We start from the raw sequence: 27,973 nt of genomic DNA on the forward strand, positions 1-27,973 counted from the left end.
TGGAGGTGTTTAAGTCCTACATTAGATCTTGTCAGCACATCTGAACTAGAATACAGCAGTCTATGGTTTACAGTAGCGCACGCACGCACACGCACGCACGCACACACACGCACACACACACACACAGAGAGAGAGAGAGAGAGAGACAGAGACAGAGATACACACAGACAGACAGACAGACAGACAGAGAGAGAAATCGAGAGCGCGCGTTCTGCTTAATGTCGGGTGATGCCCTCCCCTCGCCAAATCTCCACTGAGATGGTGACGCTCCTTCAAAACTCCAATCTCACGGCGGTGGGGGCAGATCGCTTGAGTCATCTGAAGGTTCATAACTTTACCAAATCTTTAACAGCTTATCTGCCAATGAGTTGGATGCCTGCACTTGTCAGTAGGTGATCCTGTTGTAGTCTATATAATCTTAAAGAAAGGGTAAGAAAAAAAGAGAGAAGAACAATAAAGTATCCAATGTTTTTACACAGGGAACTGTGAAGCTCATGTGCAGCCTCTTTATATGTGCGCAGCGCTGGTGCCAGACGCGCGTTTCCAGCCCGCGCTGGTGATGCGATGCCCCGCAACCACAGCGGAGATGAGGGCGGTACTGGTCTCTGGATGAAAACCTCGCAGCACTATGGCATGAAAGATGTTGAAGCCGGTAGTGAGACCATGAACAGCGCGACCAGGACAGTCGACAGCCTGCTGACGGCGCCGGATACAACAGGTGCAGGAGGCTTGGAGAACCAGAGGAGAAAGCAGGGCGCCCGGCTTAGCCTGCTGGGGAAACCGCTCATCTACAGCGCGCAGAGCGGCCGGAGAAACGCGCGCTACAGGAAGCTCCAGAACTACCTCTACAATGTCCTGGAGCGACCACGAGCCTGGGCATTCGTTTACCACGCCTTTGTGTGAGTCAAAATGTTATTACTTTTTTATTGATTACATCATGTATGTTGGAGTTCACCTGTTACTTAAAGTGACATTTATGCATTTCATTTTAAAGGTCTCTTTTTTTTCATGGAATGAATGCCTCTCTGAATGTTTTATGAACGAAATATAGGGATGTAGAAAATTGCAATCTGCTGTACAGTATTTTTATGAGTTTATATGCCAGTCTCATAGTTATTAAATTTACTGCTTAACAGAACATAATGATCAAAATGTTGAAGCAGCATTTCCAAGGGTTTCTTTCAACTCATGTTTGATGCCATATCCAGTATAACAATAAATAAACAAATATGGTAATAATTAATTCAGGGTTTCAAAAATGGCTCTAGTTACATACAGTTACAATAGTAAAACATGTTCGATCATGTCTAGTGTGGCCTTTGATAGACTCTCGTTTGCCTTTTAAATGCACCAATAAGATCTCAGGGTTTGCGTTATGGTGTGTATTTGCTATGTGGCATTTATGTTTGGCTTTTCAGAGATTTTCTGTAAGCCCCTTGAAAGTGATGCTCTTTATATGACCCCATTTAAAGAGAAATGCATGCACTCTGACATAGTTTTTATGTTCAGATTGGTTGTGTCTGTTGACATGTTGTTAGGAGCGTTTGTGAAAGAGGAAGCCGAGCTGTCGGATGGTGAGACTGGAGCGCTGCTCTGTGCTGCGAGACAGGATGTTGTTGTTTTATTTGTGCTGAGAGGACACCTGAGGTCATGGAGGTTAAGTTATTACATCTGCAACAACGCATTGTCCCACACTAGTCAGAACCATCACATAATCAGCACACTTGGACTGTGCTCATGCTTGAATATGCTATCAGTAGGGGGGGAAATCAAGAGTGGCTTTTACATGAGTTGCTACTTGGTTGTTATAAGTAATTAGTTTTTGACAAGCTTTAGAACATTTTCACTAAGCATTTGTTCTGTAGCCACTGGTTCATATCATTATGGAAATTATGGATTTTGCATATAATTTTGGAGGGCATAAGTCAAACTCGGATTGCATGTGCACGTGAAAGGAAGAAACAAATGTTAAATGTGGCGAGGTTTCATCATGAGAAATAAGTTAATGAAGAAAATCTTAATCTTTTGAGACTATTGGTTTCAAAATGTTGTGTGAAAGAAGACATGGGGGACTGTTTGAAAGCAATGAACAATCAATCACAATCTGTGCCCTTAAGCAAACCATCTGCTGATTCTGCTGTCTCCGTCATGTACTCCTAACCTTTGTGATAAATAAATTCTATTGAATAGAACATTATTAACATTGTTAGCACTTTTGTCTCTTGTGCCAATATGCTTGAGGGTCAGATATATAGTATGAACATACAGTATGTCCCATATGAACACATGCTTGGTTAATTGCATCATTAATTATGATGGAATTTAGAGCTTGAGGTTGATATCAGCTGAATTATTAAATAACTTATGTGACAGAAGAGGTCATTAAACATCACACTTGCTGTTCCTTGATAATTTATTGCTATAACATATAAGAGCTCAAAAAAGTAATATGCCGTTTAATTAAAATAACAAGGTATGTAACATAAAAAACACAGAATTACAATGACTGAGATTATTATTAATTATTATTTCTAATACAACCTATATCTATCTATATATTATGTCTAATACAATCTATATAGCATTTTTAATGATTTTAATGATTTTCAGTTAGTTTCAATTACATTTATGAATTGATTACATACTGGCTAATCTGAAATGGCCTTGTTCTTTGTGTGTTGGATAATCAAATTCTGCTTTTTGTGAGTTTTTCAGCAAGGCACCCCTACCAATGTGCAGTATGTCTGTCGTCTAATGTAGCATTACTGTATACCACATGTGAGACTATAATGCACAACACATGCTTGGTTAATTGCATCAGTAATTATGATGGAATTTAGAGCTTGAGGTTGATCTGAATTATTAAATAACTTATGTGACAGAAGAGGTCATTAAACATCACACTTGCTGTTCCTTGATAATTTATTGCTATAACATATAAGAGCTCAAAAAAGTAATATGCCGTTTAATTAAAATAACAAGGTATGTAACATAAAAAACACAGAATTACAATGACTGAGATTATTATTAATTATTATTTCTAATTTAATTATGATGGAATTTAGAGCTTGAGGTTGATATCAGCTGAATTATTAAATAACTTATGTGACAGAAGAGGTCATTAAACATCACACTTGCTGTTCCTTGATAATTTATTGCTATAACATATAAGAGCTCAAAAAAGTAATATGCCGTTTAATTAAAATAACAAGGTATGTAACATAAAAAACACAGAATTACAATGACTGAGATTATTATTAATTATTATTTCTAATACAACCTATATCTATCTATATATTATGTCTAATACAATCTATATAGCATTTTTAATGATTTTAATGATTTTCAGTTAGTTTCAATTACATTTATGAATTGATTACATACTGGCTAATCTGAAATGGCCTTGTTCTTTGTGTGTTGGATAATCAAATTCTGCTTTTTGTGAGTTTTTCAGCAAGGCACCCCTACCAATGTGCAGTATGTCTGTCGTCTAATGTAGCATTACTGTATACCACATGTGAGACTATAATGCACTATAGCCTTTTGTTAAGATGAACAACAGGTTCTTTAAATGGAAAGGATTTTCAGTGGCCATATCAATAACTCACAGTTGTCTGCTCACCCAGCAAATGTTTTTACAGCGCATCAAAGCAAGATAATGTCGAGCTGATTACAGAACTGCAGCTGAGAGCATTTCACCAAGGTTAAAGCTCCGTGGCATACCTCTGTATCAGTATCAACAAAATATTTTTATCACCTTTGCTAATGCTAAACCCATAACCCTCTCTGATTATCATATTTGACACTCAGATAATGTAATGAGGGAATCTTTAAACAAACCTCCCTGTATCCTTATATGCATTAATGCTCTACATGCAGCTTCACCAACACAAAGAACACATTATGCTGCCATCATGAACACTTACATCATTAAAGCCACATTCAGTATCCTTTATCCCCTCAGAAATTACATGCATTCTGTAAGATTGAAAAAGGAAATTGCACAGTAGGTGAACACTGCCATAATCATCTGTATACGTCATGCCATAGTCAGATTCAATTCCTATTTATATGATTGAGAATTCATCTGGTTTGAGGGAGAAGTTCATTGAGTTCCCCATTCACATTTCCTAATTGTGTTCCATGTCATGGTTTAGAAAACTGGATATTCTACTTAGATGGCTCAGATTGACTTAATTCTGAGTTATCGAGGGTGATTTATACCGCAGGCTGTGCCGGTGGCTTTTAAATCGTAACAAAATATTTCAAAGTTCCCACTTGTAATGGTCTCCTGCCTCCTCTGTGACACAGAGAGCAATAAAGGGCCTCTTGTTCTCTGAGCACTCAGAAAGGTGCTCTAGTTTGCCACTGACCCGGTTAGACAGGCAGAATGTGATATATACAAGAGTCAGCCAACTAACATTAGAGATTTTTCTACTTGGTCTTAAGATGTCAGTTTGGATTTAATCTTATTTCCTTACACTAGAATTCGGAAGGGGAATTAGGAGATGTCAGTCTTTCATTTAATTCGCCTTTTAATGCAAATTAGTGCAAATTTACTGAATCAATACTGACATGAAGTACCAATTTCCCAACACATTTGAGTACTATCATTTGCGTTATGCAACAGGTCCTGTAATTTGATTGGCCAAGCTTTTCACAGTTTGTACAGCTAACTCTGTTTGTCTGTTTTTGCAACATTTGGATGCAGGTTTTATTTATTTTACCTGGATTTGTGAGAGACAAAAACAGTTGATGTTCTTGATGTTGTTGCTTTTCTTCATGAGCTGTTGATGTGCTTTCATTTAAGATGCACCTGTTTGTTGGAGAAGACCATTGAAGCACTGGCCACCAAGGCCAATCCAGTCACTCCCATCATTGTCGTAATCGAAACACAAGCTGCTTTTGCTCATGGTTGGAAGGTGTATGGAAACAGAGTTGGCTCTCGCTTAATGGAAAAAAGGTTTTAGATAAGATCACAGATCTTGAAAAAGTGCAAAGGGGAGGCAATAAACAGGGTGTCATGCCTGTGTTCCAGTGGGAGTATGAATGATGGGGGAAAAGGCTTTTGAAAAGGACACTGTTTGATCACGTCAGGGGCGCCTGACACAAGACAGACCTTGAGGAAGAGCTTCAGTTCTCAGACAGGGCATTGTATGAGCATGTTGAGTTGCCAGCTGTGCCGAGAGAAAAGCAGCGTGGAACAAGGATCCAAGCATTTGGACGTTTCTGTCCTACGACACTCTTAAAAATAAAAGTGCTTCACGATGCCATAGAAGAACCTTTTTGTCTAAATGGTTCTATAAAGAACTTTTAACATCTGAAGAACCTTTCTGTTTCACAAAAGGTTCTTTGTGGGGAAAGAAGGTTCTTCAGATTATAAAAAGGTAAGAATCAATGGTTCTTTATGGAACCTTTGACTGAATGGTTCTTTGTGGAACCAAAAATGGTTCTTCTATGGCATCGCTTGAAGAACCTTTTGAAGCACCTTTATTTTTAAGAGTGTATGTGTCATCACTGTCGATGAACTAATCTATCATTGCAACCTTCTGTCCTTTGAAAGAAAGGAGTTTTCTGCTTCTTACATTTTCACTGAACCTGAAGAAGTGGAAAAAACACTGTTTCTGAAATGTGTTACACACAGAATACACTACAGTTCAAAAGTTTGGGATTGGTACAATTTTTTTTGTCTCTTATTCTCACCGAGGCTGCATTTATTTGATTAAAAATAAAGCAAAAACAGTAATATTGTGAAATGTTATCGCAATTTTAAAATGTAACCGTTTTCTAAAATATTTTAAAATGTAATTTATTCCTGTGATGGCAAAGCTGAATTTTCAGTAACCATTACTCCAGTCTTCAGTGTCACATGATCTTTTAGAAATCCTTCTAATAGGCTGATGTGCTGCTCAAGAAACATTTCTTATTATTATAAATATTGATAAGTGTTTTGTGGAAATTTAAATTTTGTGGAAATTGTGATGCATTTTTTAAGGATTCAAAAGAACATCATTTATTTGAAGTAGAAATCTTTTGTGCTATAAATGTCTTTACTGTAACTTTAGATCAATTTAACGAATCCTCGCTGAATATTAATTTCTTTAAAAAATCTTTGAACAGTAGTTTATGGTATGTGCCAACATATTTCCACAGAATTTAAATTTGTTTTATTCACACATTTCTACAAATTTTCCATCCCTTATGTGTTTGTTCATTAAATGTTTTTTTTCCAAATTTGGCAGTTTAACACATTTGACCAAGTTTAAATGAATCTTTTCTGAAAACAGGACATAAAGTGTGAAAAAAGGCTGCATATTCTGATAGGGCCTGCCTATACGACAGCCACTGCTGCTTGAAACTTTCAATAAAATTAATGTTGGCATTAAGTTTAATAACAGGGAGACCATTAGCCAAATAACAGTTTCTCAAGGCAACAGTACTGCTTTGTCGCTGTAATTGTTTCTCATGATATAGATGATGAATCAATAGAAAGCCTCATTTACTGCAGTTAACACAAGGACTTTGTTTTTCCATTCTGCTGATTTAATCATTTTAACTGGATGGCGGGTAGTAAAACGTCAGAAAGTGGTCTTATATTAGTTGCCCTTACTGACAGGGGGGCTGACTGATGAAGGCAGCTGTCTTCTCTTAATAGCAAACCTTGCAACATAAGTAGTCTGTGTGGCTGGGCATACTGTAACCCAGTGGGGCTTCCTTGCCCAGCAGTGCCCAAGCAAACTGGGCTCACTCGTTGTCACTCTTTGATCTTACCTGTCTGCATGAACAGTTTCTCAAGGCAACAGTACTGCTTTGTCGCTGTAATTGTTTCTCATGATATAGATGATGAATCAATAGAAAGCCTCATTTGCTGCAGTTAACACAAGGACTTTGTTTTTCCATTCTGCTGATTTAATCATTTTAACTGGATGGCGGGTAGTAAAACGTCAGAAAGTGGTCTTATATTAGTTGCCCTTACTGACAGGGGGGCTGACTGATGAAGGCAGCTGTCTTCTCTTAATAGCAAACCTTGCAACATAAGTAGTCTGTGTGGCTGGGCATACTGTAACCCAGTGGGGCTTCCTTGCCCAGCAGTGCCCAAGCAAACTGGGCTCACTCGTTGTCACTCTTTGATCTTACCTGTCTGCATGAAGGGGTTCCCCTGATAACACAGCATTTGGGTATATGAAGACCGTTCATGGTTTGACAGCTCTCTGGTTTGAACTGATTACAACATCTTATGAATTATAACAGTTAGTCAGCATATTATCCTTAGGGTTTTCTGAATAATTTCTACAGTTTGCTTCCCACGCACATGAATAATCTCTACGTGAATCTTTATTGATGTACTTTAAGTGTGCAGTATGTGCTGGACTTCTCAACTTGATGAAGTACATTCTTTAGGTGCAGATGTGTAGTAGGACTACATTCTTAGACATATTACATCCATCATGCTGTCTTTGACCTTTGACCTGTTCTTTGATGTATGATGCACTAACAACTGTGAGAATAATTGACTCAGATGTTAGGTACAATTTAAGGAACAACTTTCTTGGTTTCTATAGCACTTACAAAAGCCCCCCACCTCAGCTTTCTGACTTAATTAATTTAATTTATAAATGGATTAAAAAAAATTGGAATCTAGCTCAACCAGGTGTTTTTTGACTACTGTTTATGCATATTTGGATATACTACATAAACAGTATGCAGTATATCTGAATACTCATTATACTTTTTATGCATAACGTTCAAAAGTTTTGGATCAGTAATATATGAATTAGTACTTTTATTCAGCAAGGATGCATGAATGTTTCTTGATCTCAAAATCAGCATATTAGAAAGGTTTCTGAAGAGTCATGTGACTCTAAAGACTGGAGTAATGCCTGCTGAAAATTCAGCTTTGCCATTACAGGAAGAAATTACATTTTAAAATATATTCAAATAGCAAATGTTTTTTGAATTATTATTGTAATAATATATCACAAAATTAACTCTTTTTGATTAAATAAATGCAACTTTGGTGAACATAAGAAACTACTTCCAAAAACATTCAAAAAATATCACTAATCCCAAACATTCTAATGGTATGTGGCAGGGAATTATTCTTATATGGGGTCTGTCTTCACTCTCCTCAGATGTCTGTAAACAATCATTAGATGACCGGATTAGGGAGATTTAGCCTAAATAGAAACAAATTTAAACAAAAAATGTGTTTACACACTTTCTGCTCTATGTGGTCGGTTACCCAGGGCCATTAACACACAGTCATCCATCTTAAAAATGATAAAAAATGACCTGTGGTCTCTGTTTCTCCTGGATGAATAGGAATTTCAATATTTGTGTACTACATGTTGTGCCAGTAATTGAATTTTGCCTTTAGCACATTGATAAGTAAAATGTTAATGGGCCATATTTGCATTTTATTTGTTTTACCTGCTGATAAATTGCAATAATAATATTTTGCTTACAACAAATTAACTGACTGGAGTTTATATTTATGTAACTCTGTTGAATCAAATCAAAATCTCTTGCTGTTGCTGTAGCAAGCAGGGAGGAATTAAAAAGCTGTTTCAGCATCATGCACGAAGCCTCTTTAATTGCAGTTGAAGGATTCTGCTTTTGTTGTGGCAATTTTGCATGTACGTCCTTTGAAGGAATGCAATAGTGGCGTCTCTGCACATGTGTTAGTGGCTAATGAAATACATTTAACTATGCAAATTTTTCCTTATGTCATCGGACACATGTGAAATGGCTTGTTAAAGCTGCGTCTTGTTCTTGTGGGTGATCCATTCGGTGTGCTATCAGATAATATGAGGCAGCTGAAGATGGATTAGATGGTGTCGTTCTGAAGGATCAGATATGTGTTGGAAGTGTGTCATGTCCCGATACTATCCCCATCAATCCACTATACTTTCCTGTCTCACTCGCCGTGAATTAAAGTCAAAAGCCCAGAAATACATTTATAAAATAATTAGGCAGTGGTGTGTTAAACCTAGGGTTGCAAAAAGGTGGACAATTTCCAGTAAATTTTGGAAATATTCCAGAAATTTGGGAAACTTTCCAGGATTTTTTTGGAATATTCCAGGGATTTTTGGAAAGTTTCCGGAAATTTTCCACCCCTTTGCAACCCTAGTTAAACCAAATGGTTCATTAGAGCAAAACTAAAACCTTAGAGGACTTTTTACCCTAAATGTCACAGAGATGTTGGCAGTCATTCTGAGACTTGTTTTTTAGACGATCCTTACTTGGTCTAGTTCAATGACAGAGAAGGTCACTGTGTGGCGTAATCCCCTCTGAACCCTGATGACTACCTACTCCAATTTGGCAGGAGATTGTGTTAACTACTTCTGTTTACACAAAATATTTCCCTTTAATTGACAATTTGACCTTGTCAATAAAGCGTTGCCTTGGAGAGCTGGAAGATTATGTACCCATCTAGTTCTCTTTTCATAGCTCAGTCATTGTTGGGTTCCAGCTCACTGTTGTTAAACAGTCTTGAGAGGGTAGGTGGTCATTTTTCCATGGCAACCAATGTCCAAGCTAGAGGCCAGAGACTTCATTACTGTGTGAAATGAAAAGCATGCTGTGTTTTGAGCCTGAGTACTTCACTAAATAAATAAGCTTGCAGGAGCTTCTTGATGTAGAACTATAGGTCTTCCTTATTAAACTGATCTCAAGGCTCTGGAGGAACTGATAAAATTGGTTAGTTCTTACCTATTTGTTTGGTTTTCTGGAGTGTATCGAAAATATTTTTATTTCTGGTTTCCTAGAGGTTATTATAAATATCTGATTTACATGGACAGGTAGGTTGGTGTGTATTCCTTTAAATGTTCACCCAGATTGCAGGTTTTGGATTTTGGATTGCATCAGTGGAGTACTCACACAGCATTCTCATCGCTCGCTTGCCTTCTGAAGCATATTGCAGTCAAAAATGTAATTTTCCTAAGATTCAAAGGCAATCTACTATCCAGTCAGACTGTCTGAATGCTATATAAGCATCTTCCAGGAGTCAATGTGCAGGGGTTTTTTATCAGTCAGAACAAGTTACTGAGCATTCTGCTTTAGAACATGGTTGGAGTTATATATGTGAAATAATTGGTACTTAATACTTTTGGAAGGACAGAAATTCAAATATAGTCACATTTTCCACTATTTTCCTCAATGATGCCTGTACAACTGTTTTTAGAAACAGTATTATTTGAATTAGTTTTCCACTTTTTTCCATGGCTGTCTATCATTATTGTAATTAACCACCATAAATTGGCATATAAGCACAAACTGAACTGTGGTTGGTCATTTTAAATGTCTGTCAGATGCTCTCTTTCCATTAAAGTTGGACAGGATAAGCTGCAATGTGGACCAGATTTTTAGCTGATAAAAAAATGGCAGTATATTAAGGTCAGTAAGATTATTTTAATTTTTGAAAGAAGTTTTTGATAGTATTTTAGTTTAAATAATAATTTGAATAATAATTTAAAAAATTGACGACAAAGCTGAATTTTCAGCAGCTGTTAGTCTAGTCTTCATGTCACATGATCCAGCAGAAATCATTCTAATATGCTAATTATCATTGTTGAAAACAGTTGCACAGCTAAAGATGTGTATTTTCTTTGAATATAAAGTTCAAAAGAACAGCATTTATTTGAAATAAAATCTTTTATAACTCTATAAATGTCTTTACCTACTCTAAACCTTTGAATGTTAAATTATATATAGAGAGGAGCAGATACTGAAATGAACAAATTGTGTGTATTGTCTAAAATGGCTTTTTTTTGAGAGTTTGAGTTTAATTTCTTGGCCCTATGAGTGGAGTGTCCATGCTAGAACTCCCACACTAACATGCTAACAGCTCTCTTACTGCGGCTCTCAGTTCTGAAGAACACCAGGCATTCTTCAAGCTGATAATCTCATACGCCACAGACCAAACAAAACCAACTCGTATTTGTCTTCTGAAAACGTGGAAGGTTGGAACGACCAAATTCCTTATTCGATAAAATGTGACCTCTTCAGCAAGACTCTGATACTCCCTTACAGCCTCTTTTCTGGAGTCTGGTCAGAGATATAATCAACATCACAGCTCCCAGTGAACGTACTAACAGCAGCATAAACCTTACAGGACCTGTACAGACACACACATACATTTTCCGTTTAGCCATTCCGCAAATTTCACTTTAACCATTGTGCATGTGGTTCACCAGAGAGTAAAAGATGTTTGTGTTGGTTTGAGTTTCTGTGTTCTGTCAGAAAATTAGTGTCTTATCTTGACAACCCAAGCCCATGTCATCTTTAAAATGAAAACAAATTAATTTAATAATATTTTCATGTGGATTGAGTATATATAGACACTAGATAGAGCAGCCTAAATTAAAAATGGTTTAGATCAACAAAAGGAGACATTTGTTCCAAATGCATTATATCAACATCAAAAGCAGGACTGTTTGCTTTACAACCTATATGGAAGGTTTGAGAGATTCTTCATCTTTACCTGAAATTAAAACATACAAAAGGCAAGGCTTTTAAACTAGTTTGCTTTTTATTTTTTCTTCTAAAAAAAGAAAGGTTCAGTCTAGAGAAGAGCCTTTTCCATTGTGTGGTCAAAGAAAGCCTAATGATAGCTGATAAATGAAGTTTGAGTAGCTGCTTTCTCAAAAAGGGCTTCAAACCAGGCGGGTGGACAGGCAGCGTTGACAAAACCTGACAGCTGTTTGTTGTAGTGACAACAGTGTCCTCGCATGTGCACATATGCGTGAGAGTTGTTTGCTGGCCCCATGGGGCAAAAACGGTTAAATGTCAGAAGAGTACAGTATCCTACTGTACATATCTACACCAGAGAGTCAGAGGGGCATTTTCAGTTTCATCTGTTAGATGCCAGTTGAAGTGCAGTCCGATCAATTAAATGCTCTTTCAGTGATTCTTTTAGTCCTGGCTTTAGTCGCTCTTAGTTCTTTTGCACTTTCCCAGCCACATTGTTTTGGAGACAGAAAAATTGTGTTTTGGAGATTTGGATTTGTTGAAATAATTTATGTTTGTTTGGCTGGTGTGGATTGTGAAATAGAATTATTGATCTTGGCAGTTTCACAGGAACTGGAAAGCCGATCATTGTAATACGTTTATTGGAATATTTCTTTAATTATTTTTTATGGGATATTTATATATGTAACTTTTATTTACCCCTAATACCTGCAGTTTGAGGTGCTCCATATCTGTTTTCTGCATCTTGCTGGGCCTGGGTACTCTCATTGTACCACAGGAACTTCACATTCCGCCTGCTGTTTGTGTTGGGACAGCGTTAGGTTCTGCAAGGAGATCACCATGCACTCAAATCTTTATTTGTGGTTCCCAGTCTGATTGACAGACCACCCAGTCCACAGAGCAAGCCTTCAGTTAAGGGCACAGTCATGACCCCAGGCCTGATTCCAGTTCCCGGTGCAAGGCAATGAGTTTCCATGAGGAAAACAATTTTTGAAAATAGTCAAAACCTGGGACTGCCGACTTAAAGGGATACTCCACCCCAAAATGAAAATGTTGTCATTAATCACTTACCCCCATGTCGTTCCGAACCCCTAAAAGCTTTGATCGTCTTCGGAACACAATTTAAGATATTTTGGAAGAAAACCGGGAGACTTGTGACTGCATCACCGTAGCGTCATTTTGGAGAATATCCACTGAAAGCAAGCAGCATACGCTCTTCTGTGTCAGCCACTCCACACGGATACGCTGTTTTCATTCAAATAAAAGCGTAAATACACATAGAAAATGTCTTCGCTTACAAAAAGTATTCTCGTCGCTTCATAAAATTCAGATTGATCCACTGATGGCAGATTAACTATTCTGACGATGCTTTTCATACTTTTCTGGACCTTGTAATTTACTTGGCAGTCAATGTGACAGTCACAAGCCTCCCGGTTTTCATTCAAAATATCTTAAATTGTGTTCCGAAGACGAACGAAGCTTTTACGGGGTTGGAACAACATGGAGGTAAGTGATTAATGACAAAATTTTCATTTTGGGGTGGAGTATCCCTTTAAAAGAAATACAAAATACAAAGCCAAAGCGAAGGGGCCTTTAACACTATTTGGATGAGATTTGTTTTCCGAATGATGTTTGAGTCACAATTATTAACAAAATATATGTGATGTCAGACAGGATTGGGATCTTTAAAAATGGGGATGTGTAGTATATTGGAACCATATTGGTTATTGTCCAAGATCAGTGATGTTTTATTATTATTATTATTATTATTATTCTTGGATACTTAATTGTGCCCTATTTTTACATTCAGATTACCTTTACTGTCATCTAACATGATTGCATTTAGGCAAAGCAAGACAAGTTTATTAAGTACATTATATCGTAATTCAAATTCCTTTACACAAAAGTGATTAAAAATAATCATAAAAGGGAAATAAAAGCTAAGAATAAAAAGTAAAATGTATAACAAATAAATGAAAAATACAGAACTATACAGAAATACAATGATGCAGTGCAATCAGTAAACCCTAACAAGAAAATAATTCTAATAATTATCCTTAACTAAAATCCATATTTGACTGGGAAATATCTGTTGGTATGCGTGCATGCATTTTATATTTGATATACAGTCCTTTTGTTAATCTGATTCATTCGATATCTATTGCTCATAAACCAGAATGTGTAAACATAAATTACTATCTGTGTTAATGAAAAATTAATTTTGTCAGACCACCTTTGCGAGAAGTGCTGTGGTGTTAATTGGGATGGCAGATGGGAGGATTCACATGGTGGCCTGTTTTGTGTGAACCTCAGATTTCCTAGCCTGTTATCTCTCCTACTAAAAGACTTTAGTAGAGCCTTTGAACCTTTACTAGCATAAGAGAAGTATTACCTTAACAAAATGCTGCTAAAGCACATTAATGCCTGTTGCATCAGTACACAGAACAGTGTTACTGTAGACTTTCAAAACATTTGCTGGGATCAAAGGCAAAGCGCTAGCACTGTATTTGCTCTGGCGGAGAAGTTCTCCAGGCAAAGGATTCTTGCGTTGTTCACTGCACTTGTTATGACACTTAACTTCACAAGATGTGTTTTATTTGAATGATTATTTTTACAGCTCTGTAGGGCTCTTCAATAAGCTGTGAAGCTGGAAATTTAGAGCCGATAGAGGGAGGGTATGTTTTGCGGGCCGGTCTGTAAGTCTCCTTAGAATAAACAGCAGATTGCCTGTTTAGTTGCTGGCCACTTTCTGAAGCGGCACATTGGTCCAGTGTTATTAGGCACCTGCCACGTCCGGCTCAGCCTCTCAGGTTTGTATGATTAGCCTCCTCCAATTGTGCAAACAAACTCTTCACTGTTTATGATATGTTACTGTAATATTTGTGAGTGTATGTGTGCAGGTCTGATGGGTCTTAAGTATTGCCACATCATCACAAAATATTTATACCCTTATATTTACATTTGCGTGATTGATTGAGTTGCAACTTGCACCGTTACTGGATGCTCCAGCTATAAGCACCTTATATACATGCTTTATGCTTATACACACTCTCTCTGTAGTTTTCAGCCACGTTGTCACTGGCATTTATAAACCAAATGGGTAAACCACTGGCTTCTGCCATATTGCTATAGAGTGTTGGTCTCAAGATGTCTAGCTGAAATTTTGATTATGAATAGTGAGCAGTTCAAATTGTATGTATCAGTGTATCAGTATAAGTGAAAGATGAATCACATAGCTGTGTTTTGACCCAGTGACAGAGTAACGTCAGAACCCCCTCCCCCGTGGGAGCATTCAAGTGAAGCTCAAAAAGGTATTATACTGACTATGAGACTAAAATCTGTTCTTCCTGAATGGAAGGCAATAGAGGAGATGTCTCTGTATATGCTAAATTGATCAAAGGTGACAGTAAATGTATTTATATTGTTACAAAAGATTTATATTTGAAAAAAAAATGAAAAACTAAAAATCATTCTAGTAGAATCCTGAAAAGAGTTATCCAGGTTTCCACAAAAATATTAAGCCACACTACTGTTTTCAACATTAATAATATGACGAAATGTTTCCTGAGCACCAGATCATCATATTAAAATGATTTCTGAAGGATCATGTGACACTGAAGCCTGGAATAATGCCTGCTGAAAATTCAGCTTTGCCATCACAGGATAGGGCTGTCAAAATGGCTGAAAAACTAAATTCGAATTTTGCACTTTGTAATTTTGTAATTTCCGTTAGGGTGAAGAAAAGCACAAGAGGGCGCATCATTCAAAGCATAAGATAACATGACTATCTGCGAAAAAAAGGTGTTTAAAATAATGTTTATAAACCAATTATAATTAAGTTGCTTAAACAACTATAAACAAAACAACATCATGTATGTATGCATAGTTTAATACAAAAGGCGGAAAGCCAATCTCACAGAGTACATTTTTTCATTTAAAAACATGAGATTCAGTGGGATGGGGGAAAAACCCGCCATAAAGTCTCGATAAATGTTTTTTTCAATGTTAAACTTGCATTAATTTTACATGGCTTTCTAAACATGCGGCTCTTTTGTGCGAGATGCGAGTGCAATGGTAATAGATGTCCGTCTAGAAAATGCGTGAAATATGCATTCTGTGTGAACGGCTTGGTTTCGGTTTTGATGTAAACAAGATCTTCTCTGTTTCCGCTATATTTTTAATGAACAACGCAGCAGCGCCGCATCTAGTGGCTTCAACTGGATAGGCTAACAAAAACATTATAATGCAACGACTCTTACATCTTCATCGCATCTCGTGCGCCGCTGATGAGGCTGCCTCCTTGACGCACACCTAAAATTCGAATGCAACATTTTTGCATTCGAATGTGGATTTTTATTTTAAATTCGACTAAAAACATTTTTTAAGCAGTTCCTATTAAAGCAGAGCTGTGATGTAGCAAGAACAGCCCTCTTCCCAGAGCAGATGTGTCATTGAGAGGATCATGGAACGTTGAAAGCTTAAAGCACAGAAGCAGTGTTAGTTCATTTTTTAATGAAATGCAATATGAGATGTTCCGCAAGGGAAGATGTTAGAAGTTAGCAGTGTAGAGAAAATATAATATACCCTCCAACGGGTCTTGTATCTTGTTTTAAGACCTTGTAAATGATCCACATGGTTCAATTAGGGTGTTAGTAATACAGTATGTCACACTTTCTGATTACTTTGATACACGATCAGCCCCTTGAGAATCAGTCTGCAGATTGTCGAAGGATGTAGTCACGTGATTAACTTATCCAGAAGTTAAACACCTCACACAGGTCCTAACTTTTAGGCCAGATGTTTTACCTTGTTTAAACCTCAACCAATTGAGTGCTCGCCTATGAATTGGATCAGTAACTTAATGTCTGATTAGAGATCATAGCTACCCAGTGGCTTTTCTCTCTTGTCTTTTTTCACATCCCTCAAACCTCCTAGTCCCCCCACCCCCCCTCTGGTATGTTCCTGCTATCTTTTTTCTTTTTTCATATTTGTGGGTGTTTCTGGTCCATATGTGGTGTTTTCTAGCCAGCATATATTACTCTGCCATCTGGATTGGAGATACAAGCCTGTTAAACCTTCTTATGAACACACCCTCGTTTAGACTCCATCAGCTAACAAGCTTTCACAATTAGTCATGTGAACTTGTGAACCCTGAGCTGTTGAACTTGAGTTTTTCTTTTCTTTTCAAAATGACTTTTGAGAGCTTAAATATTTGTAATATTTAATTAATTAAATTGTTCTGTTTGTGTTTGTGTGTGTGTGTGTGTTCTTACCAGGAATTTAATATTCGTCTTGAAGAATTGTATTGTCTCATCTGCTTGTTTTGTTGTGCAACAATTTTAACATGTTTTACAGTTTGTGGTCCGTCCTATTAAAGCATTTCCTGAAGCATTCTAGATTGTCACTCATTTGCTGACAATCTTGTTTTCAGACCAACACATCTGAAAGGCGTAAAAACAGGCCTTTTTGAGGAGTTGCGTGTGTTACTTTAAGTGATACTCTTTAGTAGATTATACCAGCCATTGTTGAAGTATGAACCAGTTAGCCCAACACACACAACTGTTTTGTGTTTTGGCGAACTGGTGGCTAATTTGTAAGAATTCTCTCAAATTCGTTTGTACGTTTTTGTATGATCTGCTTTTTTTTCCTCAAGAATCTAACTAAGAAAAACGTTCTATCTTGAGTAGGGATGTAACGATTAACCGCGAGCCGATAAGTTACAATTCAAATCGGTTAAGATCCTAAACAAATCGCGATTCAATTCGGGGTAGGAGTTTATATGAATGTATGTCTGAGGGGAACTTACTGTCTTTAGAAAAGTTTAGATGGTATTTTTTCTGTTCATCTTGCCTCTGTATAATGCATATTAAAGTTCATAAGTGCAGCGCTGCTTTGCGATGCTTTTAGCGCCACCTGCTGGCAGAGAGTGAATGTGCGTCTCACTCAGCTCGTCTGCTGTTTCTGTTTCATGCAGATATTTTTATGTATAGTTTCACAAAACTGAAGTCAAACCATTCTGTTTTTGCTTCAAATTTTGAAATTATACAATCTAATTTAGATTTAAAAAATGTTCATGTTGCATGTATGCAGCATCTTTGTTTGGATCATGATTAAAATGCAGTGGTTGCCTCTAATTTTAAATGGAAAGAGCACAGACAAAGCCTTATTTTGTTTATATGAAAATATTTATTTTATTTGTGTTACTTATTTATTTGATTTGGGTTTTGTTTTAAAATTTCAATTTAGTTTTGTTATTTACATTTACATTATATTTACATTTTGTTATTTAGCAGACACTTTTATCCAAAGCGACTTACAATTGAGGACAATAGAAGCAATCAAAACCAACAAAAGAGCAATAATATGCAAGTGCTATTAGCATATTATTATAGTGTTATATTTCAATTTCACAAAGAAACGTGCAGCATTTTGTCCAAGCAATAATAAAAGGACACATTTTGTTTACAATTTGTCTTAAATCTAATTTTGTAAAAAAATTTGTAAATCGAATCAAATCGTGAAATCAAAATCGTTAATCGAATCGTGAGTTGAGTGAATCGTTACATCCATAATCTTGAGGTAGACATTCTTTACTCACTAAAACAAATTCCTTGTATGCGCAAGCATACTTGGCAATAAAGCTCTTTCTGATTCTGATTCTTAGGCCCAACTGGTATGGTAAAGTCGGAAATTGTACGAATTCATACAAAGTTGGCACTTTGTTTAAAGGGAGAAAAAACTTCTCATGAGATCGGCTTGGAAGTCGGTAGTGAGGATAGAAATGTTTAAAACAGAAATTTACAGCATTTTAATTAGGGCTGCACGATTAATCGAATGCGATTGTCATGCGCATTTTGTTAAAAAAGCCGGTTCTGTAATCAGCAGGAAATCATCATCACGTGCTTTCAGATGGAGCAGAATTTACTATACATAGCCGTAGTTCACTGACAAGTTACGCAAAAAAATCACAGATGATTTTATTGCGCGATTCTGAAATCGAAGAAATCGTTTGCGATAATGACAGCTGTTTGCATGGCTTCTCAGTGAACTACGGCTCTGTGAAGTAAATGCTGCGCCATCTGAAAGCATGTGAAAATACCACATTTAATAAAATTTTTCTTCTCCAAACTCACTTCATAACGTCAATCGAGTATTTGAAATAAATCCTTCTATGAGATGATGTTTATTGCGCGATTCTGAAATCGAAGAAATCGTTTGCGATAATGACAGCTGTTTGCATGGCTTCTCAGTGAACTACGGCTCTGTGAAGTAAATGCTGCGCCATCTGAAAGCATGTGAAAATACCACATTTAATAAAATTTTTCTTCTCCAAACTCACTTCATAACGTCAATCGAGTATTTGAAATAAATCCTTCTATGAGATGATGTGGTTTCTTACACAGAATAAGGCACGCAACATATTTCATAGTATTTAAGCAGTGATAAAGGCATTGCATTATAAATATACTTTATTTTAATGAAAATTATAATAATAAGAACTCAGATAAACTGTATATTGCCGTAGTCATGTGTTTATTAGTCACGTTGAATCAATGAAAGCAGTTGAATCTTCTGTTTATTCAGCTGCAGCGATTTCCTGGGTTTCTTCTGTGGGGTGTATTTGGAGTTTCAGCGCGAGAGCGCCCTTTGGCCTTTGGATGGAGATTTACTGCTGATCACAGAACCGTGCTTCACTGAAAGATACGCATGACAATCGCAGCTTCTGTCGAATCGCGATCTCGATTCCATTTTGATTTATCGTGCAGCCCTAATTTGAATATAGTTTCAGTCTCTACACATGCTAGTTACCATATTATATTGTAGACCACTGATTTGTTGCCTCTTTTATGTGGTGATTTTGTCTTCATAAAATGTTTTATCATTCTCTGTTTTGTAGGACTCAAACAATGATAAATGTATGTTTGACAGCATTAAAGAAACTGAAGATTTTTTTTCCCGTCTTGAAGTAATTGCTGGATTTTGTGTGTGGTGGCCAGGCCATAAAGCTGCAATGCTTTTATCCCATTCTCTCTGGCAGCCAGAGAAAAACTATGTCATGTTCTCATTCTCTCTTTCCATTATAAATCACTTCTTTTATTTTCATAATTAAGAAATGGGCACAACATAATAGTATAAAGTAAACAGAAAGCGCCACATTGCCTTTAGCGCAGCTGTCTTCTAATCCTCTCAGTAATTGAAATTCAATTACAGAATGAGATCAAAACCTTCCCGTTGAAAGCAGCCCTCTGCAATTTGCTTTGTCACTATTAACGGTGCCTTTCAAACAGTCTGACTGAATCAGAGCCACAGGCCTGGTTTAGCACCACCCTCCTCGAATGGTAAAGTTCTATGCTGTCTAGAGTACATGCTTCATATAGTCCAGTTTTATGTGCATCTCTGTTCAGAATATGTTGTCATGTTCTAGATGAAGAAAAGACAGCCAATGTTTAGACACATTTTTCTGGCTGTGATTCAATACGCAGCTCAATGCATGGAAAACCCTCATTAACAAATCATAATGGCACATAGCAATGAAAGGCCACATCATTTGTTTCCAGTATGCCGTGGTCCCCTAATTAGTATCCCTTCTCCAGGATTATTACAGTTTTGAATTATTAATGCATTTGTTTTAAAAAAAAAACAAATGCATTTTTAAATATACATTTTTCTGGTTATCATTTTTATTTTAGTTTTCAGTACTTCAGCTACTAACGCATGCAATTTAAAAATATTTAACAGAAAGTGTTATTGATAACACTTGTTTTTCTTTGTTTTTTTTTTACATTTTAGAGTTTGTGTTTTCCCTTAACAAACCAGTTAAGTGCAAACCCACTGCTGATTCCAAAGATTTCATTGGTCATGCCAATCTGTGATTGCTGATTGCTTACATGACAGTGAAAAAAAAAAAACTAACCAAACTCTAACTTACCTTAACCTCAGTGTAGCGTTTATAGCACATCCTGAAACTTAGCATTACTGTTTGTTTGAATTGGATCCATCCATTATTTTCCTGAACAATGAATTGATTAATTGAAGCCTGACATTTTCTTGATAGATGACTGCATGATGGATCTGACCATTTGATTTTACTCTTAACTGGTTTTGGGGGGGGGGGGGGGGGGGGGGGGGGGGAGGTTATATTTCATTTAGTCTTCATCTTAGTGTTTGGTGTTAGCAATAATAACACTGTCTCTCTCTACTCGTCCCCAGTTTAGTTTTGGGGTGGTTATTGTGTCTTGATGTGTGACATCAAGTTCAAGTTTATTGATAAAGCACATTTAAGAACAACAAGTGTTGTACCAAAGTGCTGTACAATTGTAAACAGTTTTTGGCAAGATAAAAATAAAAACAAGATCTAACATAAGATAAAAAGAAAAAAATGCAGATAAGCCATAAACAATGAAAACCCTCATAACTCAGGCAACACCATAGGCTAAAGAGAATAAATTAGTCTTCAATCTAGATTTAAATGTGTCCAATGTGGGGGAGGATCTCACAACAACTGGAAGTGCATTCCACAGGCTAGGAGCCACAACTACAAAAGCTAGGTCACCCTTAGTCTTTAAGCGGGACCGAGGAACAGAAAGAAGCAACTGGTTACATGAACGGAGAGTTCTTGCTACAGAATATGGTTGAAGGAGATCGGCATCCCAGTTTAATTTCAAAAGTTGTTGATTTCCGCAGTCTACCCAACACAATCTAACGGCAATTCTTAAAGCCGTCGGATAAAAATGATCTGAAATCAATATTTGAGCAAGTACATAACCAGCCAGTGTTCAAAACTATCACCTTACTTTAGCCCGATTCACAACGGTTAGCTTATAATAATGTTTTCTAATTTGAGTGGTATGGTTAGGTTTTCGTGGGAAATTCAAGCATGCCTCTGTGTCATTACGTCACCTCTGTAAACATAAAGAAGTTGTCCCGGCTAGTAGCTATATCGCATGTGAGGATCCTGCAGGTGGCCGATCGTTTATAGCCTTTAATCACAGCAGCTGGAATAATTAAATGTGTCATTTTGATGGCGGATTGTAATCCAGAAAGAATTATGTGTTTATGAAACACATGTGAATGAAATTGAATTATATTCCAGTTTTAAAAGTGCTTCTGATTACAGATAGCCTGGGATTACACAAGATTTGTATTTTAAAGACAACCAGTTCGAAGGGAGCATAATTTGCTTTTTGGGTTAAAAGAATTTCTTAATATGAAATTCGAATGGTATGACAATTAGAGCTCGCTTATACACACTATACTCATAGTCACGCAATGCCGATGTTGTTAACATTAACAATTTGAGAATAAAGTATAACAATAATAATAATTTGCATGGTTTGATGTGATATGAGCTAAATTAGATTAAACCTCAGTTGGTCAGAACAAACGTGGCAGACTTGTTACTTACTTGTTCAGATGACAATACCTGGTGAAAATTCTTATTTGAGTCATATATTCCAAGACGTAGGCTAGAATCTGTGAGTGCAAAGTACAATATCCACACTGGTGCGACAAAGAGGCAAAACTTACGGACTGCAGCTTTAACTATTTTACGTTTTTCTGAATTGGTGGTTAATTTGAATTAATTAGTACATCTCATTTGTACATTTACATACAATCAACTTAGAACCCAGAGACAGTTAGCGGTGGGGTTAGATGTACTTTCATACATTTTAATATGAAAATTACCACTTTCTAAAATAGTTACTGTACATTTCTGTGAGATTGGGTTGGTCTACCAGTCTTCAAATCATTTGTTTAAGCCCAGCACAACAGCATTGGCCAAAGGCGTGAGTTTTGGGCCTGGATCATCTATTTGCTCAACTCGTGGAGGAAGTGGGAAGGTGTTTGGACATTGCTTAATTTCGTTTTTTTTGGTTTGCTAAAGGACTTTCCTTTTGTGCCTTGCTGTGTTGTTATTGCTCTGCATAACAAGCTTTCAATTCAAGGCCAGCGGTGAATACAGTGTTATTTTTCATGGCCCTATGGCCACGTTCCTATACATGCTAAGGTTTTGTCCTTGAACGAAGCCATGAACATCTTCACTGTCATGGTTGTCTTGGAAACAGGATGTTAAAGTCTGTAGATGAGTAATAAAGCAGTTCCCTATCACCATGAATACATGCCAGCTCCCTCATGCTTACTTGATGTAATGAAATGACTTTGACTAGAAACACATTTTTCCGTTTGTACCACACTCAATTCATGCTTTGCCTCCTCCCCCTGTTCTGCGCAGAGAAAACAACACACGTCAGTTGACAACCTGGATCCTTCATCATACCTTCTGATAACATAATCAGACAAGCTTTAAGTCCTGTAATACAGTAGTTGTATCTGATATGCCTATACACCTGCTGACTAGAGCACACATCACTGGGTGTGTCTATGAAACTGATCCCGTCACATCTATCCTGAGTGTGGCTACGGACGCAGAAGTGTCTGAGCGAGATTCTAGAATGTCTTTTGTCATTTTTGTGTGTGTTCCTTACCTGCATATAATGTTCATCTAAAGGATTTATTTGTTTCGAAGGGTGTCTTGTCTGCTTTTCACACAATGTAGAGAGCAATATACAAATTAGCATTTTGCATTGTTTTGCAAGAATTGTGAAATGTTTTACAGTATGTGGTCATGTTAAACCATTTCCTGAAGTTTGCTAGATTGTCACTTATTTGCTGACAGTCTTGTTTTGAGAACAACACCTCTGAAAGGCATAGAAACGGTTATTTTTGTTACTCCATGTTACTTTAAGTGAAACTGTTAGATGGTGAAAAGTGTAAACCAGTTAGTCCAACACACTCTCATGGCAGTTTGTAACTATTTTATGTTTTGGTGAACTGGTGGCTGATTAATTATAATTTGTATGATCTCATTAATATGTTCTCATACAATAGTCTTCTTACGCCCCAATGACGGTTACATTTTAGAACCGAGTTAGGGGTGAGCCTTCATGATTTTTCCAAATGAAACTTCACACAACCTCAAAAATAGTTATATTTTTTCATGAGATAGGGTTGCTAGTTTTTATAGATACAAGTGTTTAAAACAGCCAACGACCCTTGAATCATTAATAGTTTGTTAGTCTGATGATATGATTTCACTATTTGCAGAGTCATTTAACATTGTAAACACTCATCTGTGAGTGTCTATCCTCCTCTGGCAAACTTTTGTCTCTTCATAGTGGGTTTTCAGAATCTTAATGCTTCTGTGAGTTTTAAAGTTTAATCAGTTTTAATATTTATGCACTCTTGCCTAGAACATAATGTTTGTGTAACGTTCGGTCCCTAGGGTGTCTCATTTGCTGGTCACATGGTTGTTCTGGCTGCTAATGTAGTGCTGCCATTCATGCATGTCACATCTGTGCTTCTGGATCAATAACTGACACACTCTTGGGTTTGTCCCTCATTGCTCTTGCGCCCGTAATCTCCATGTGGCAGCAAGGTCTTTGCCAGCAATTTCTGTGGTTGGTATCTCTCCCACCCTCTCATAACTTGCATAACTTGGAGGTGAGTGTGGCAACATGTCAGTGGGTAAGCTGTGTTGGCCTCCTAATGTAGCTATGCAAAATTTGTCACATGATCATACATGTAGGGCTTATCATATACACTGGCTCGGATTGAGAAATGCACAAAAGAGAAAAATTTGTGGCAGTTTGCCATAAGTCCTAAATGAATAATGTTGTCAAATAAATGTTATTAAAGTTTTACTTTGAGGTAAGCTGTACCAGGGGCTCAATTATGTGGAGCTAAATAATGGGATTTGGGAATGGGATTGTGTATTAGTATGTTTTTTTCTCAAATATGGTAATAATTGTGTTTGAATAATCAGACCCAATGGTTCAGCATACTAATTGCAAGTACACCATTTACTACTAAGTTATGGCACATTTTTCATATTTCAGTCATATTTTTATATATTATAAATGCTGACATCCTGAATCATCTGTAATAGTTTAAATTTGAGTATATCTAATTTATTTTTATCTTAAGTGGCACATCTTACCCCACCCTCCCCCTACATCAGAGTGACTTGTCAGATGTAAAGTCAAGTCACCTTTATTTGTATAGTATTAAAGTTTTTTGGGTGTTAGTATCAATATGTTAGTCTTAAGGTTATCTATAAGGCAGTGTGCTCCAAAACAGTGACAAAATTCGCATTTAGAAGATATAAGCATTCAAAGCTTGCAGTTTGTCACTTCCGCCAAAACGGCTCAATGATTTTTTTTGACGTCACATCGTACTTCAGCTTCTCATCAAACTTTCTGTCCAATCAAATGCTCTCTAGATTCCGAAGCGCTACACTATAAAATAGACGCTGAAGCCCCGGCTGAAATCGGTCTCTTGTCCACGGAATTTGTATTTTCTGTACAGTGAATGGCACGTAGTGCACTATATAGGGGACGGAACGATTCAAACAGTGTAAATATGCTTTCCATTGAGAAAAAAAAAGAAGTCTGGTTTTGCGCTGTCACGCTAACCACCGGTCCAGTCCAGAGACACGATAGCATGGAACGGATCACATGTGCGAGTCAGCGCAGACCACAAAATGTATCAGAGCTATTTGAATTCTACACAGAATGCTATATTTTATAGCAATATGGATGAGATTGTGGCTGGCATACCCTGTGAAATGCGGCTTTACGGAGCTCAACGGCTCTAGCCCAAGCTGTGATATAAACAAACGCTATTGGCTATTTTAAAAAGGGGCGGGGCTGCTTGATATGTCCCGCTCTGTCTTCCTGTTTCAGTTAAAATGACGTCAGCACAGAGTAACGCGGCGTGTTTCTAAACATTTCAGGGGACCTTTAAGTGACTAAATTTCACATAAAATATGAGCTCATTATTGTATTTAAAACAATTACTAAATCAACAAGGGCAAATTATTTTCTTTTCGGCACTGTGCATATGATCTGGCTGATCTAGTTCTCCACATTTAGTTTTATTTGCATGGTATACTTGACAATCCAACAGTGCTCGAAAGTAAAGTCAATAAAGCAATTAGAAATGAAAACTCTTTCCCTCTACAATGATTTCTGAGTGGAAATATGCTGATATGTTATGTGTGGCTAATCTACTGACTGTCAGCGGAGAGTGGAAAAATATGTGTGTGTCCCAGTTAATGTTCTCCTTATTGAGTGATGTGAAATAATGCTAATAGCAAATTGTCGTAGTGCAAAATCATGTGGCGTTGATGATTATTAGGACACATTACCTATTAGGATGTTTGCTGCACATAATTTATAGCGAACATTATGGAGGTAAAAATATCCACTTTTGTGCATAGATCATGTGTTCTGTGTGGGATGGATTCGGTAACCTGTGACCAGCCACACTCGTTCAGCTGTGGTTTTCTGAAAATCTCTGAAGTGCTGCACCGCTTGCTGGTGTTTGGAGCAGTCACCTGCTCTCTCCTCTTATTTGTAAATCTGCCGAAATGTTTTATTTAATCCAATCACTCTGCATCTGTGTGAATGTGTCGTTGAAAGATAATTTCTTATTTTTACATGATGTCACTTTTCTGAAAATATTGTCACAGTTGTTGGATGGATCTGGCCTACAGGGTCTTATTTTTCACTGGATATCGTGCTAAACATATTATCAATCTGATATGTTGTTGCCACGTCTTGCTCCTTGGGGCAGATCTCGATTTAATTAGACCGGTAACTGTATTTTCCTAGCTTGAGTTAATTGTTGTACTTAATCACTGCAAAGCTTATAAAGTGCTGAGCTACAGGGAAATTGCAGTCTCTGAACAGAGACCCCACAGCAGTGCTGAGTAGCGATGAATTCATAAAGATGATTAATAATCTTGTGTGAAGCATGTATTCATTATTTCAGCAGCTCGTAAGCTTTATAATGCAAAAAATAATTTTCTTAATCATTATCTAGTTGTGCTTTCCAAAAATCTATCTTTTTTTTAAAGGATGTGTGGATATTTTTACTGGATATCAAGACAAAAATACTGATGAAGTAAATTATTTTTTACAGTTTCAATGAAAAATCAGTGAAAGTAGTTGTTAGATCCTTCCCTGCTGAGTATTGTAAACAGAAAGCCATGATAATGGAGACATTTGTTACAGTTTTTCGGTGATTTATAACTTCCATCCTAATATGAATACATATCTTGCACTATTTTAAAGTGAGACGTCTGCTCATTCTGGTTTGTCTGTGTGTTTAATGTGAAAATGCACGCTGAGATAAACTCTAAAAAGTAGCATGCCAACATAAAGCTTTGTAGACTTTTGCAATGGCTGTTTGATGGAGTATGTGACACTGTAAATGTTTCAGATGACATTTTCATGGCCGAGACTGTCTGAGAGCGCAGGTCATTTCTGTAGCTCTCTCTCTCTGTGTGCGTGTGTATAACAAGCTTTGTACATGTAGCACTATTGCCCTTACTTTCCAGCCTCACAACAGCACCTGCTGTTGCTGTTACCATATCAGTCACGCATGAAATTACAGCATTATTGTTATAATAGTTGTCTACGATTGTGAACCCTGAGTGTGGGATCTAAGGACAGAAAAGGTAAAAAGAGTTTTTGTCTTTGGCTACATTACAAAAGAATAAAAAAATAAAATATATATATATATATATTAGAGCCCGACCGATATATCATTTAGCCGATACTATCGGCCTGTAAATTTTTTTTACAGCGCATATAACGCAGATAAAATGCTTGAAATGGTGTAATTACTTAGTTTGTCCATTGTTTGCTACTGGCGACCTGGATGAAACGCTTTAAAGCTTAAGTCTATGGAAAACCATTGAAACTTTGAACGGCCATATCTCCGTAACGGCGTGGCGGATCCACACCAAATTCGGGGGATCCCTTCAGCTCGAGGAACCCTCTCGAAACGCAAATCGAGTGTACGTCTCAAGGCCCTCTTTCGAATGAGCCAACCCCCGCGTCGATAGCCCCCGGGGTTCGGGAGTTACGGGCGGTTAAATTCGTGGTCCGGCGCCAACCGATCTAGCGATCCCGGGGGGCTACCGACGTGTGGAGGGTGGCGTTCGAGAGGGCTCCTCGAGCTGAAGGGATCCCCCGAATTTGGTGGATCATTAAAGGGCATTAAAGTGCGCGAGACGTGAATTTATATTTATTTACATATGATTTTATCAACATTTTTGTTGTGTTTTCCAGAAAATAAATCTGAACATCCAAACTGGCATTAAATAATAAGACTTCAGAGAATACATTGTGATGTTGGTTAAACCTATTTTGTCAGGTTTAAAATAAGGAAAACCTAAACTTAAAGGGGTCATATGATGCTTTTTTAAAGATCATTATTTTGTGTATTTGGTGTAACAGAATATGTTGACATGCTTTAATGTTCAAAAAACACATTATTTTTCAAATACTGTACATTATTGTAGGTCCTCTATGCCCCGCCTCTCTCAAACGCTTCGTATTCTACAAAGTCCCTTCTTCCGACAAGCGCAGTCTGCTCTGATTGGCCAGCTGACCCAGTGCATTGTGATTGGCCGAACACCGCAAGCACTCGTCGGAAA

The 27,973-nt window shown here is 37.2% G+C and overlaps 1 pseudogene; it reads left to right on the plus strand.

Annotated features, from left to right (window-relative positions):
* Positions 1-485: 485 nt before the first annotated feature.
* Positions 486-27,973, plus strand: part of LOC107585357 (potassium voltage-gated channel subfamily KQT member 5-like) — a 134,653-nt pseudogene continuing 107,165 nt past the window's right edge.

This window comes from Sinocyclocheilus grahami, unplaced genomic scaffold (assembly GCF_001515645.1).
Source record: "Sinocyclocheilus grahami isolate Dianchi unplaced genomic scaffold, SAMN03320097.WGS_v1.1 scaffold69.1, whole genome shotgun sequence".
Classification (NCBI taxonomy): Eukaryota; Metazoa; Chordata; class Actinopteri; order Cypriniformes; family Cyprinidae; genus Sinocyclocheilus; species Sinocyclocheilus grahami.